This window comes from Apium graveolens, chromosome 7 (assembly GCF_009905375.1).
Source record: "Apium graveolens cultivar Ventura chromosome 7, ASM990537v1, whole genome shotgun sequence".
NCBI classification, from domain to species: domain Eukaryota; kingdom Viridiplantae; phylum Streptophyta; class Magnoliopsida; order Apiales; family Apiaceae; genus Apium; species Apium graveolens.
In genome coordinates, this window is record NC_133653.1 from 187,638,982 (window position 1) to 187,654,505 (window position 15,524).

Sequence of the window (15,524 nt, forward strand, 5' to 3'; positions counted from 1 at the left end):
AAACCCCCCCTCCCCCCCCGTGCGCGTGCGCCACACGCGCTTGCAACAGCCGCCTGACAGCTTCTTCTCGATCACCGTGTCTGTCTTATCTGTACCTTTCTTTACTTTAATGCATTCAACAGTACAGCAAAAACAACACAAATATATATACATAATTGAATATATATATATATATACTTATCTAATTACGAATTATTAATGATACAACTTCAAAAATTCATAATAAAAAATCTATACATCATAAAATTATGAAAAAAATACCCAGACGATCTACAACACTTGTAGAACCCAGATCAACATTCAAAATTATTCTGAGAAACGATTTCTCATCAGACATAATTAATCCATTTATACCTTTTAAAAATCATAATTAATTCATACAAGCACATAAAATTCTGAAATTTTTACCACAGATCTATATGCATACAACCTTGCTCTGATACCATTGTTGGATTTATATCGCAGCGGAGGCATGGTAAAACACTTTTACAGATATAAAATCCAAATAAAAGCATATAAATCGTGATTAAAAGTTATGAATCGATTACTAACCTTTAATAGCGATCCAAAAGCAACGATCGGAGATCCTTAGCAGCTGTTCCTCAAACGTGAAGCACTCCACCGGTATCCACCAAGAAAACGATGCTAAGGAGGAGGAGGAGGTGGAGAGAATTAGGTTTTCTGAAAAATTTGGGTTAGAATAAAAATAGGGTTTATAATAGTATATTTATAGGCAAAATTTTCAGCTGAAATTTTCCCATAAAATATTATTATTATTAACCCATTTATTATTCTCATTAATAATTAAAACACCTTTTAATTATTAATCCTTTTTCTAAACACTTTAGAAATAATTCTCTCTCTTGATTTAATTTCCAAAAATTAAATTCTTAATTAATAATATTAAGAACTTTTCTTAATTAATTTATAATCAATTAAATCTCATTTAATCAATTATTAAATTTGCCAATTAATTATTTATTTCATAAATAAATAATTATAAGCCATTATTAATTAATTCCTCCACCATTAAATCATTCTCTTTTTATGGTGTGACCCTGTAGGTTCAATATTAAGCCGGTAGTAGATTAAATAATAATAAAACTATTTTATCATTATTTATATAAATTCTCTAATTTATTAAATATGATTAATTAATTAATCATATTTATTCTACATCGTGAGGGATACTTCTCAGCATATCGCGACTATCCGGATAATACGAATTCACTGCTTAGAATACCACAAACCTATTCAGTGAATAGTTACCGTACAATAAACTCCTTCTACCCTACAATGTCCTGATTAAATACAAGGCATGGATCTTGTGTCAAGCCTATCTAATTTAATCACTTGCTTACCATTTACTATGCTTAGTTCTATGCAAATTAGAAACTCCTTTCTAATTTCATTCACTCTGGCCAGAGATTCCTGAACTAGCATAAGTGGATCAGCCTCGAACATTCGCTTCCTTCACTGGAAGGGGTAGATCCTTTATTGATCATACACTATCTTCGTGTACAAATTCCTATACCCAGTAGAGCCGTAATAATTTTCCCTGGAGACTAAGAACTAAACCAAAGCATAGTTCAGTGTACACAAGATGACTATGATGACCTCAAGTCTAAGGATACTTGTACAACTATCACTATGTGAACAACTGCTGACACGTGAGTGAACTCCATCAGTTGTTCAGCTGTACGAGTCATGTTCAGTGAACTTATTCTATAATAAGCACCTACATACTAGCTATAGTGTCACCACACAAATATCTATGAGAACAGACATCCTTCAAAATGAAGCAAGCATAGTATGTACCGATCTTTGTGGATTATTAATTACCAGTTAGTAATCCTATGACCAGGAACTATTTAAGTTTAGAGTTATCATCTTTTAGGTCTCACTATTATGATCTCATCATAATCCATAAAAGCTTTACTCTAAACTATGGTATGTCTTATTTAAACACTTAAATAGATAGAGCCCGTAATAAAAATAAAACAAGTCTTTAATTAATATCAATGAAATCAAAACAGATTACATAAAAAGTTATTCCTAAATCCTAATACATGATTGGACTTAGGACATATTCCTTTCAATCAATGATGGACCCTTCATGCCAACAAAACTGGTGCCTGCAACTCCTACGGTTGCTGAACATTATCAACTAAAGGAGAAGACAGAATGGACACCAGAAGAGAAAGTAGTTGTACTGAAAGATGCAAAGATAAGAAATATTTTGCATAACAGTCTTGATTCTGTGATGTCAAACAGGGTTATAGCCTACAAGACTGCCAAAGAGATATGGGATGCTCTTGAAACTCAATGTCAAGCAACCATGGCCATCAAGAAGAACAGAAGGGTTGTTCTGATTCAAGAATATGAACACTTTGAGGCCAATCCTGATGAAAGTCTTACTGATATCTATGACAGATTTCTGACCCTGCTCAATAATCTGTCTTTGGTAGGAAAGGTGTATGATCGAGAGGATTCAAACACCGAGTTTTTAAGAGCTTTAAGTGAAGAATGGGAGACTCAGACTTCAATCATACGACATCAGTATGATCTGGAAGAAATTACTCTGGATGAAGTCTATGGCATGCTGAGAACTCATGATTTGGAGGTTCAGCAATGGAGAGAGAGGAAAAGCAACAAAGGGAAATCTGTTGCTTTGAAATTAAATGATAAAGCTTCAAAAGAAAAGTCTGTTGGACCTGTACGAAAGAAGAACAATTTTCCAGAATCAGATACTGATGATTCATCATCAAATCCTAATGATGATACTGATTCTGAAACTGATGAGAACATGATAGATTCTGATGTCATGCAAATGGCCACATTGCTGGTTAAGGGCTCTAGAAGAATGCAATTCAGGAAGTCTAGGAACAACAGAAGCTTCAGGAAGAAGTTCACTGGAGGCGAAAGGAAGTCAACTGGGAGAAAAGATGGAAAAGACTCTAAAGATGGGAAGGTAGACAAGACAAAGATCAAGTGCTATAACTGTGATGAACCTGGTCACTTTGCCTCAGAGTGCAAGAAAACAAAGCATGATAAAGGGAAGAGCAAAGCCCTGATCACTTCAAGCAAGAATTGGATGGACTCCTCTGACTCTGAAGATGAAAATACATGCTATGCACTGATGGCTAGTCTTGATGATCCTGCTGCTTCTGAGCCTAAGGTACAAACTTCTTTCTTCTGTTTTGATACTGAAAATATATCTGAATTGAAATCTATTCTTAAATCTTTGCATGGTAGTTTTAAGAATAAAACTTTAGAAAATGATAGACTTATAACTGAAATTAAGACCTTGAAATCTAGGAATGATCAGTTAGAGTCTGACTTAATATATCAGATAGATTTGAAGAAAGAATATGAGAGAGCTAGACATACAGTTAAGATTCTTGAGGCTAGATACAGTACGTTTAAAAAAGATCTAGAGAATGAGAGAAAAACCCTTAAAACCTGGACTGATTCAGGAAAAAAGGTTCATGAGATGATCTCAAAGAAAAACTGGAAAGAATGCCTAGGCTATAAAGATGGAATTAAGGATGTTGACACTAAAAATAAAATTTCCCTTAAAACTCCTGTTAAGTTTATTTCATCAGAAGCTGATGAACCCAAATCCACTTTTGAAAAGGGTTCAACATCAGTATCACAAGAAAAACTGGTAAATGATAAAACTCAAAGAAAGAAAAGCAAGGAAACCATTAAGTCTGTTAAGAAAGAAAAAAACATAGGACTTTGGTCAGCAAGACAATTGAAAAAGAAAATATCTGAGGTTACTGACAAACCTCAAGTAAAAAGTCCTAAAAGAAACAGGAATGGTATGCAAGGTATTTCTAAGGATTCAAATTACAAGGTTGTTCCCAATGCTCCTAGGAAAACTTGTTTTAACTGTGGAAACACTAATCATCTTGCTATTGATTGCAGGAGGAATAAGAAAAGGAAAACTGCTATTCCTGAGTCTGATGTTAGGGGTAGATCAGTATTTTATAAACCACAAAATCCTTGTTTTCATTGTGGTAGTAGTTGGCATTCGATTTATACTTGTAGTTCTTATCACAAGTTGTATCACAATTATTATGAACATTTGCCTAAGTTTAATAAAGTTGCTTGTGTGATTAATTCTGTTGGTTTTACTAAACTTGCTTCTGTCAAGACAAATCCTGACAAACGAAAGGCTGTCAAAAGCACTCATGACACACAAAGGCTTAAGTTGTCCAAAAAGAGTGCCCAACAAGTGTGGGTCCTTAAAAGTCCTTCTAATTAATTATTCTTCTGATTGCAGGGTAACAAGAAAAATACACTTGTCTTGGATAGTGGATGTTCAGGACACATGACTGGAAATAAATCCCTGCTGTCAGAATTTGAGAAGAAGACTGGCCCAGATGTATCTTATGGAGATGGAAATGTAGGACATACTCTGGGATATGGAAACTTGATAATTGGAAAGGTAGCAATAGAGAATGTAGCTCTGGTGGAAGGACTGAAGCATAATCTTCTAAGCATCAGTCAAATCACTGACAGAGGTTATCATGTTATATTCTATGACTCACACTGCGAAGTTGTTTATAACAAGTCAAAGAAAATTGTCTTGATAGGATACAGACATGGTAACATTTATGAAGCAAGGCTACATGAAAGTCTTGAAAAGGAAGCTACTTGCCTTATCTCTAAGGCATCAGTAGATGAGAGCTGGAACTGGCATAAGAAGCTCTCATATCTCAACTTCACTTCAATCAATGAACTTGCCAAGAAGGAGCTTGTAAGAGGATTGCCAAACATGCTATACTCAAGTGATGGTCTTTGTGATGCTTGCCAAAAGTCTAAACAAAGAAGAGTGTCTTTCAAAAGTAAAACAAAATTCTCTATCTCTGAGCCATATCACATGCTGCACCTGGACCTTTTTGGACCAGTGAACATAATATCCATCAACAAGAAAAGGTACACACTTGTAATTATTGATGATTTCACTAGATATACATGGGTTTATTTTCTACACAGGAAGGATGAAACTCCGTAAATTCTTCTGGACCACATAAGGCAAATTAAAAATGGATGCACTCATAAAGTGAAAATTCTAAGGAGTATTAATGGCACCGAATTCAAGAACTCAAAAATGGAGGAATTATGCAAGTACAAAGGCATAGAACAACAATTATCATCTCCCGGTACACCTCAGCAAAATGGTGTTGTTGAGAGGAAGAACAGAACCAAAATTAAAGCTGGAAGAACTCTGCTAGAAGAAGCAAAACTACCCACTTACTTATGCGCTGAAGCAGTAAACACAGCATGTTATACTCAGAATGACACTCTAATAAATAGACATGGTGTTACTCCTTGTCAAATGCTAAAAGAAAAGAAGCCCGGTCTCAAACAACTTCATGTATTTGGATGTAAGTACTTTGTTTTGAGAACTCATATTGATCATCTTGGAAAGTTTGAATCAAAGGCTGATGAAGGAATCTTTGTTGGATAGTCACCATCAAAAGCTTACAGAGTGTTCAATCTAAGAACACACACTGTAGTAGTCTCCATAAACATATATTTTTATGATAAGAAGATTCCTCATTTTGAAGAAGACACTCATGAAAGTTTAATCTTTGTAAATGAAGAGGCATTGTTGGAATCTGGATCAAACTCTAATGAACTGTCAAATCCTGATGATCCAAATCCTGACACTCCTTCAGATTCTGAAGATAATTATTGTGCTAATGAGCCTGCACAAGTTGAGAGGGAGCAACAGCAAAGGTCAACTGATGATGCTAACACTGAAGAATCATCTTAAAGTTCTTCTCAATCCAATGTTGATTCAACATCAGAAGAACATGAGTCAAGTCCCAATATTTCATCAGGAAATGACCCAACGGATTCAGGGGGAGCTCCAAATGCATTTGATGAGGTATACAATTCAGGGGAGCATCTAGTTTTAGAAGGAAACTTCCCAGTGCCAGAAAATGGACTAAGGATTATATTCCTGATCTGATCATTGGAAATCCTAATGATGGTGTAAAGATAAGAAGTGCAACTAAGAATGAATGTTTATATCATAATCTACTTTCCAAAGAAGAGCCAAAGAAAGTAGAAGATGTACTCAAGGATACAGATTGGGTCATGGCTATGCAAGAAGAATTGAATGAGTTTGAAAGAAATGAAGTGTGGAAGCTGGTGCCTAGACCTAAGAACAGGTCAATTATGGGCACAAAGTGGGTCTTTAGAAATAAGACTGATTCTGATGGAACAATCATCATAAACAAGTCAAGATTGGTGGCAAAAGGATATTCCCAACAGGAAGGTATTGACTATGATGAGATATTTTCTCATATTACTAGGTTGGAAGCAATCAGAATCTTCTTGGCATATGCTGCTCACAAGAAGTTCAAAGTCTTCCAGATGGATGTTAAGAGTGCATTTCTCAATGGAGAACTTGAAGAAGAAGTCTATGTTGAACAACCACCAGGATTCGTGGATCCTAAACATCCTGACTATGTTTATAGACTTGATAAAGCACTCTATGGACTGAAGCAAGCACCTAGAGCATGGTATGAAACCCTTGCTCAGTTTCTACTTGAAAGTGGATTCAAAAGAGATACAATAGATAAAACCCTGTATTATCTGAATAAAGGTAAATATTTGCTTTTAGTTCAAATTTATGTGGATGATATCATTTTTGGATCAACTAATCAAACACTGTGTGATAAGTTTTCAAAGTTGATGCAATCAAGATATCAAATGAGTATGATGAGAAAGATGAGTTACTGATAAGTGGATTTTATATCCACTTGGAATGCTTTAGTACAAGCTTAAATTGGTGTTTTGGACTCAAGTTGTTGGTATTTTGATGTGTTTTTGTGTTAATGCATTTCAGGTATCAGTTAAATGAAGAAAAGAGCTTTTAAAGGAAATATGATTAAAAGTGATCAGAATTGGAAGCCAAGGCCATTGTCAAGTTGTAGAGAATCTCAATAGCTTCGCGTGGGCAGTTGAATCGCCTAATTCTGATGAGTAGAACTCAAGTTATGGTCAAAACAAGATTCATCAGAATATTTTTCCCAGTCAGTAGCTGAGCGCCCGCTCAGCAGAGCTGAGCGCCCGCTCAGCAGAGCTGAGCGCCCGCTCAGCAGAGCTGAGCGCCCGCTCAGGAGAGCTGAGCGCCCGCTCAGGAGAGCTGAGCGGCCGCTCAGGGTGCGGCTGGTCGCTGATTTCGCTGAAAAAGCTTTTTTTGAGTAGAATTTGACGATTTTAAGGGTCCAGGTCCACTAGGGGCGTATATATACTTAAAAAAAAGGTTTTCATCATCCGGGAAGATTGGGATACCAAGGAGAAGACCTAGAAGCACAGAACTACTCCGAAAAAGAAGATCTTGTTTTCAACTTGTGATTCTTTGAATTAGTTTTAACTTTGTATGCTCGTTTTCGTTCTTGTTGAACCTAGATCTCGTTTATTCGTACTTTAATTATTATTCAGTTTATAAAACCTTGTTTTATACCATGCTTTCATTGGAACCCATGGTGACGATGAGTTCGATTATGGGCTAATCGTTGTCATGGGATTCTAGCAGATTTACTTATGGATTTTAATAGTTAATTGTTTCGATATCTTGGTGTGTGGTGATTGATTGATATCCTAGTATTGGTTGTGCTTATTCGTCTTATGTGCGTAGCTAACATATAAGATAGCGTGTTAATCTCTATTAATGTGACAGTGAATATAGAGGTTTAGAACTTGCCATGCTAGCATAGGTTCATGTATGTGTATGCATGATTCGTAGGTAACTCTAACCGTTTTACTTGCCCTATGTAATCAAGATAGATAACTTGTGCTTAAACCGTTATGTTGTCAAATTCTATAGACATATAGGGTCTCAATATAATTGGTGCCTATTCAGCTTCTATTTCTTTTGTGGATGTCTGGTAGAATGGTACTCGTGCAATGAAAGTTGGTGTTTATCAGTTTCGTGTTATATGATTAGTGTCATCACCATCACATGCTAAGGTTAAGAACAATGACTTTGAATGAAGTATTTAATGAAGTTAGGATCCCATGTTTGTCATATATAGTAATTCAACTTCAATTCTCTTAGTTAATGTTATTTAGTATAATCTCTTAGTTTAATAAAAACCCAATTTGTTATTTATCTTAGCATTGAGCGATAACCATACATTGTTGCATAGGTGCATAAATTGAACTTAACCTAAACCAGTCTCTGTGGGAACGAATCTGATTTATATCTTATACTACTTGCGAACGCGTATACTTGTGTGAATATTAGCGTGTGTTTTCGCCCTAACAAGTTTTTGGCGCCGCTGCCGGGGACTCGGTGTTAATTTTTAGTTTATGTGCTTATCATCAGTGGTCGTTAAAGTTCACTGACTCGGATTCTTTTAATTTCACAGTTTATTTGTTTATGTTTCAGGTACTCATTACAATGGGAGATCCAGCAGCACGAACGAAATCCTTAATGGATTTTTATCAACCCAAGATCGATAACATTCAATCTAGTATTGTCCGGCCAGCTATCACAGCTAATACCTTTGAGATCAAGCCTGGCATAATTCAATGGGTACAGACTTTAGTCCAGTTTTGGGGGTTCTCCAACGAAAGATCCCAATACACACATTAGGGACTTTATTGAGATCTGCGACACCTTCAGGTTCAATGGCGTTTCCGAAGATGCTATTAAGCTGAGACTGTTTCCATTCTCTCTGAGGGACAAGGCTAAGAGCTGGTTACACTCTCTACCAGCTGGTTCGATTACTACTTGGGAGGATCTTGCTCAGAAATTACTTACTAAATTCTTCCCTATGGCGAAGACAGCTGCAATGAGGAACGCTATTACTCAATTTGTGCAGCAAACAGCAGAATCACTATGTGAAGCTTGGGAGCGCTACAAGGAGAAGCTTAGGAAGTGTCCTCATCATGGAATTCCTGATTGGATGATCATCACTTATTTTTACAATGGGTAGGGAGCACAGTTCAGACCCATGCTTGATGCAGCATCAGGCGGAGCATTATGTGCAAAGAGTTATGAGGAAGCTTATGATCTAATTGAACTGATGGCTGCTAATGAATATCAGTATCCACCCCAGAGATGTCCACAGGGCAAGGTAGCAGGAGTTCTTGAGGTGGATACAGCTACGGCTATCACTGCTCAACTAAAGGCGTTGTCTATGAAGATCGATTCTCTGGCTAACTATGGTGTTAAGCAGATAACCAGTGTTTGTGAGCTGTGTGCAGGTCCGCATGCGACAGAGCAATGCGCTATATCTAGTGACTGCTCAGTTTGTGAGCAACTTTCAGAGATCGCAACAGCCAGTTCCTGCCACTTATTATCCTGACAACTGGAATCATCCTAACTTCAGCTGGAGCAACAATCAGAATACGATGCAACAGCCATTACAGCAGTTTGCATATAAGCTATTTAACCCTCCTGGTTTTCAGCAACAATTTACACCAAGACAACAACTCCAACTTCAACAACAAACTAATGATGCAGGTCTATCTTCAAATGAAAAATCTGAATTGGAGGAGTTGAGACTTATGTGCAAAAACCAGGCTCTTATATGCCAAAGCCAGGCTGTTTCTATCCAGAATCTGGAGAACCAAATAGGGCAAATTGCTAATGCCTTATTGAATCGACCACCAGGAACGCTTCCTAGTGATACAGAAGCCAATCCAGGAAAGAGGGAAGTTAAAGAATAGGTGAAAGCCATCACCTTAAGGTCTGAAAAGGTTGCAAGCCCCCAAATTCAGCAAGATGAAGAGCCTGAAAAATCTCAAGATTCAGAAAATGCAATCGTGGCTGAAGAAGAAGTGCAGAAGGAAGCAGAGGTGGAACCAAGGAAGACTACTGTGGAACACACTCTTCCTGAGGGTAATACAGGGGAGAAGCAGATCTATCCTCCACCTCCTTTTCCTAAAAGGTTGCAGAAGCAGAAGTTGGATAAGCAGTTTGAGAAGTTTTTGGAGGTGTTCAAGAAACTTTATATCAACATACCTTTCGCTGAAGCTCTTGAACAGATGCCTGGCTATGCGAGGTTTATGAAAGGTATTCTCTCTCGGAAAGTGAAGCTCGATGACTTAGAGACCGTTGCTCTAACGGAGGAATGCAGTGATGTGCTGCAACAAAAGTTGCCTCCGAAGCTTAAAGATCCTGGAAGCTTCACTATTCCTTGCACCATCGGAAACTTGTCGTTCGACAAGTGTTTATGTGATTTAGGAGCTAGCATCAATCTGATGCCCTTATCTATCTTCAAGAAGCTTGGTCTGCCTGAGCCGAAACCAACAAACATGTCATTGCAACTAGCTGGCCGTTCCATCGCTTATCCACGAGGTATAGTGGAGGATGTCTTGGTCAAGGTGGATAAACTCTTCTTCCCTGCTGACTTTGTAATTCTTGATTTCGAGGAAGATAAGAAGATTCCCATTATCTTGGGAAGACCATTCTTGGCTACAGGCCAAACTATGATCGATGTGCAAAAAGGAGAGCTTTCGATGAAGGTTTACGATCAAAAGGTCACTTTTAATGTGTTCAAGGCAATAAAGTTACCCACGGAAAAAGAAGAGTGCTTTAAAATAGAGCGGGTCGACTCAGTTTTTGAAGATGAAGGAGGAGTAGAGCAACTGCAGGTTTTGAATGCACCTCCGTGGGAGAAGAAGTTGGATATGCCATTCGATTCTCTTGGGTTAGCAGAGCTGAAAATTTCTCAGGAGCGTTTTGAACCATTTACTCAAGAAGCTCCCATACTTGAGCTCAACCAACAGCCAAATCACTTGAGTTATTCATTCTTAGGTGCACCCCCTGACAAGGGGTTGGGATATATCTTTGATGATAAAGAGGGTAGCCGAACGGATCCTGTAGTGCCTACAGAGGGTTCTTCTCATGAGCAGCAGGTAGTTGATAGGACTGGTGTTGGTGATGAGCAGTACATGCAAGTGACTAGGCGTATGGAGGCCATGCACAACATTCACCATTATTTTGCTGAAGATTTGACACACGCTTTCGGTACTGTTGTTCGAGACACTGGTGGCGAGGTTGATTGGCCACCTGATCCTCCACCTGACGAGGGTGACTCTCCCGCTAATTAGGTATACCTGAAATCCTTATTATTACCTTCAATGAGGACATTGAAAATTTTAAGTTTGGGGGTGATAATGTAAGGATTAGTAGTGTGTGTCCATATAGATTCATATAGATTCATGTTGCATGTTTAGTTGTAGTTCATTCATATTTTTGCATGATTGCTCATTTAGGACATATTTATTTATTTTTATGTGATTTCATATAGTTGCATTTGCATGTATATTTAGCATGATCCCTTAAGATGAACTATGATATTTGATAAGTTGATGTTGATTTGAGTGTGGTGATGACGAATAGAGGGATGTTTAAGTCTTAATGAATTGATTTGCATGCCAGAAACAAATATTTTCACAAAGTCTTATAGGGTTGCTTTTGATCTAGATCATGATCATACTTGTTTGTTGTTGAGATTTAATCACTTGGTTATATTTAGAATTTGTGATATTCTCGTAATGACATAAAAACAATGATTTTTTTATTTGGAGAAAAACTTGGATTTCATTGCTAGTTGTTGTAAGGCTTGGCGTCAAATGGCTAGTAGCCGGCTCATATTTTTATGAGTAGTCTAGGGTTGAATGAGATGGAACGAAACGCACTCATTCAGAAATTGTTGAAAAAAGAAAAAAAAGAAAAAAAAGAAAGAAAAAAGTATGTGTTTATGCATAATTGATCAAGAGTGAGCTCTTTAATACTCGAGTTATTAAGTTCTAGGGGACTTTGTGCCTAGTGACCTAAGGCTTTTATAGTCTGGGATCCACTAACCTAACGCTCGCTACATGGGTATTATTGTATAAGTCTTTTGGGACCTCATTCATTGCACGATCAAATAAGCATCTTTGCTATGTGTTCAATAATAGTGTGAATCCTTGTATAACTCTAGTAGAAAGGAGGTGTTGTGAGTCATAATGCATTTATTGTCTATTCTGTTTATAAACTTTTGATTGTTTCGATGATAGATAAGTTATGGTTATTGATCTAGTATCGAGAGCATATCTGTTAAGCATCCACACACGCACATTTCTGGTTTGTGGGATTTATTCGAACTCTGTTTCAAGTTATTGCATTCTTAGATGCATTAGTTTATTCATTTGGTTATGGTTATTCTGAGGGGATCGATTGCATTATCATTTAGTTGCATTCACATAGTTGCATTCATGCATTAGGTTTGTTTTGTAGTTTTGAGTCTATTTATGCTTGAGGACAAGCATCGATTCAAGTTTGGGGGTGTGATAAGTGGATTTTATATCCACTTGGAATGCTTTATTACAAGCTTAAATTGGTGTTTTGGACTCAAGTTGTTGGTATTTTGATGTGTTTTTGTGTTAATGCATTTCAGGTATCAGTTAAATGAAGAAAATAGCTTTTAAAGGAAATATGATTAAAAGTGATCAGAATTGGAAGCCAAGGCCATTGTCAAGTTGTAGAGAATCTCAATAGCTTCGCGTGGGCAGTTGAATCGCCTAATTCTGACGAGTAGAACTCAAGTTATGGCCAAAACAAGATTCATCAGAATATTCTTCCCAGTCAGTAGCTGAGCGCCCGCTCAGCAGAGCTGAGCGCCCGCTGAGAGAGCTGAGCGCCCGCTGAGAGAGCTGAGCGCCCGCTCAGGAGAGCTAAGCTCCCGCTCAGGGCGCGGCTGGTCGCTGATTTCGCTGAAAAAGTTTTTTTTGAGTAGAATTTGACGATTTTAAGGGTCCAGGTCCACTAGGGGCGTATATATACTTAAAAAAAATGGTTTTCATCATCCGGGAAGATTGGGATACCAAGGAGAAGACCTAGAAGCACAGAACAACTCCGAAAAAGAAGATCTTGTTTTCAACTTGTGATTCTTTGAATTAGTTGTAACTTTGGATGCTCGTTTTCGTTCTTGTTGAACCTAGATCTCGTTTATTCGTACTTTAATTATTATTCAGTTTATTAAGACCTTGTTTTATACCATGCTTTCATTGGAACCCATGGTGACGATGAGTTCGATTATGGGCTAATCGTTGGCATGGGATTCTAGCGGATTTACTTATGGATTTTAATAGTTAATTGTTTCGATATCTTGGTGTGTGGTGATTGATTGATATCCTAGTATTGGTTGTGCTTATTCGTCTTATGTGCGTAGCTAACATATAAGATAGCGTGTTAATCTCTATTGAAGCGACAGTGAATATAGAGGTTTAGAACTTGTCATGCTAGCATAGGTTCATGTATGTGTATGCATGATTCGTAGGTAACTCTAACCGTTTTACTTGCCCTATATAATCAAGATAGATAACTTGTGCTTAAACCGTTATGTTGTCAAATTCTATAGACATATAGGGTCTCAATATAATTGGTGCCTATTCAGCTTCTATCTCTTTTGTGGATGTCTGGTAGAATGGTACTCGTGCAATGAAAGTTGGCGTTTATCAGTTTCGTGTTATCTGATTAGTGTCATCACCATCACATGTTAAGGTTAAGAACAATGACTTTGAATGAAGTATTTAATGAAGTTAGGATCCCATGTTTGTCATATATAGTAATTCAACTTCAATTCTCTTAGTTAATGTTATTTAGTATAATCTCTTAGTTTAATAAAAACCCAATTTGTTATTTGTCTTAGCATTGAGCAATAACCATACATTGTTGCATAGGTGCATAAATTGAACTTAACCTAAACCAGTCTCTGTGGGAACGAATCTGATTTATATCTTATACTACTTGCGAACGCGTATACGTGCGTGAATATTAGCGTGTGTTTTCGCCCTAACAAGTTTTTGGCGCCGCTGTCGGGGACTCGGTGTTAATTTTTAGTTTATGTGCTTGTCATCAGTGGTCGTTAAAGTTCACTGACTCAGATTCTTTTACTTTCACAGTTTATTTGTTTATGTTTCAGGTACTCATTACAATGGGAGATCCAGCAGCACGAATGAAATCCTTAATGGATTTTTCTCAACCCAAGATCGATGACATTCAATCTAGTATTGTTCGGCCAGCTATCACAGCTAATACCTTTGAGATCAAGCCTGGCATAATTCAATGGGTACAGACTTCAGTCCAGTTTGGGGGTTCTCCAACGGAAGATCCCAATACACACATTAGGGACTTTATTGAGATCTGCGACACCTTCAGGTTCAATGGCGTTTCCGAAGATGCTATTAAGCTGAGACTGTTTCCATTCTCTCTGAGGGACAAGGCTAAGAGCTGGTTACACTCTCTACCAGCTGGTTCGATTACTACTTGGGAGGATCTTGCTCAAAAATTCCTTACTAAATTCTTCCCTATGGCGAAGACAGCTGCAATGAGGAACGCTATTACTCAATTTATGCAGCAAACGGGAGAATCACTATGTGAAACTTGGGATCTCTGTTATACCTAACTGCTAGCAGGCCAGACATTATGTTTGCCACTTGTTTGTGTGCAAGATTTCAGGAAAATCCAAGGGAGGCACATCTTATTGTAGTAAAGAAAATTTTTAGATACCTCAAGGGTATTGTTTCTCTTGGACTTTGGTATGCAAGAAAAGCTGATTTTGCATTATGTGGTTATTCAGATGTTGATTTTGCTGGATGCAAAATAGACAGGAAAAGTACATCCGAAAGCTGTTAGTTTTTGGAAGGCAGATTAGTCTCATGGTTCAGCAAAAAGCAGAAATCTATTTCTACTTCAACTGCTGAGGCTGAATATATTGCAGCTGGGAGTTGCTGTGCTCAGTTGTTATGGATGAGAAATCAGCTCATGGACTATGGATTATTATTCTCAAAAATTCCTATTTATTGTGATAATCAAAGTGCTATTGTTATAACAGGAAATCTGGTGCAACACTCTCTTACAAAGCACATCAGTATCAGATATCACTTCATAAGAGAGCATGTCATGGAAGGAACCATAGAGCTTCATTTTGTTCCTACTGATCAGCTGCTGGCTGATATCTTCACAAAGCTATTACCTGAAGCAACATTTACAAAGCTTGTGAATGAACTTGGTATGGTTAACTGGGACAAGTAAATTTTTATTTAAATTTATATTTAATCAAATCCTGATGTATATTGATCAAATCCTGATATGTCCTAAATGTTGTGTTCTTAGATATTAAGCCAGAAATATTTGATGTACTATATTTTGTATGCATGATAAATTAAGTGAATTTATTTGCTAATTGTGCATGTCCGAATAAATATATCACTATCATCATTACACATCGGTCTAGGGAGACGCGCCTGTTAGGTCACATACACTGTAGAGGGGGTGAATACAGTGTATAATACAATCAAATCAAACTTTAATATATTAAGTAACAGAAAACAAACTTTATTGAAACAATAAACTCTGTTACAGTATGGAACTGTTACCTCTCAGTGATGAACAAATATCACGAGAGCTGCTAGGGTTACAATGAATAATCTTCTCGAATATATTAACACTTTTAGTGTAAACCCTATGTCTGTGTTTATATACTACACAGTTACAAGAT

At 37.2% G+C, this 15,524-nt stretch overlaps 1 non-coding gene across 1 annotated transcript; it reads right to left on the bottom strand.

Moving 5' to 3' along the window:
- Positions 1–8,819: 8,819 nt before the first annotated feature.
- LOC141676249 (small nucleolar RNA R71) lies at positions 8,820–8,926 on the bottom strand. Its single transcript, XR_012556848.1, has one exon. It is a non-coding gene; the product is annotated as a small nucleolar RNA R71 (small nucleolar RNA).
- Between the last annotated feature and the right edge of the window lie 6,598 nt (positions 8,927–15,524).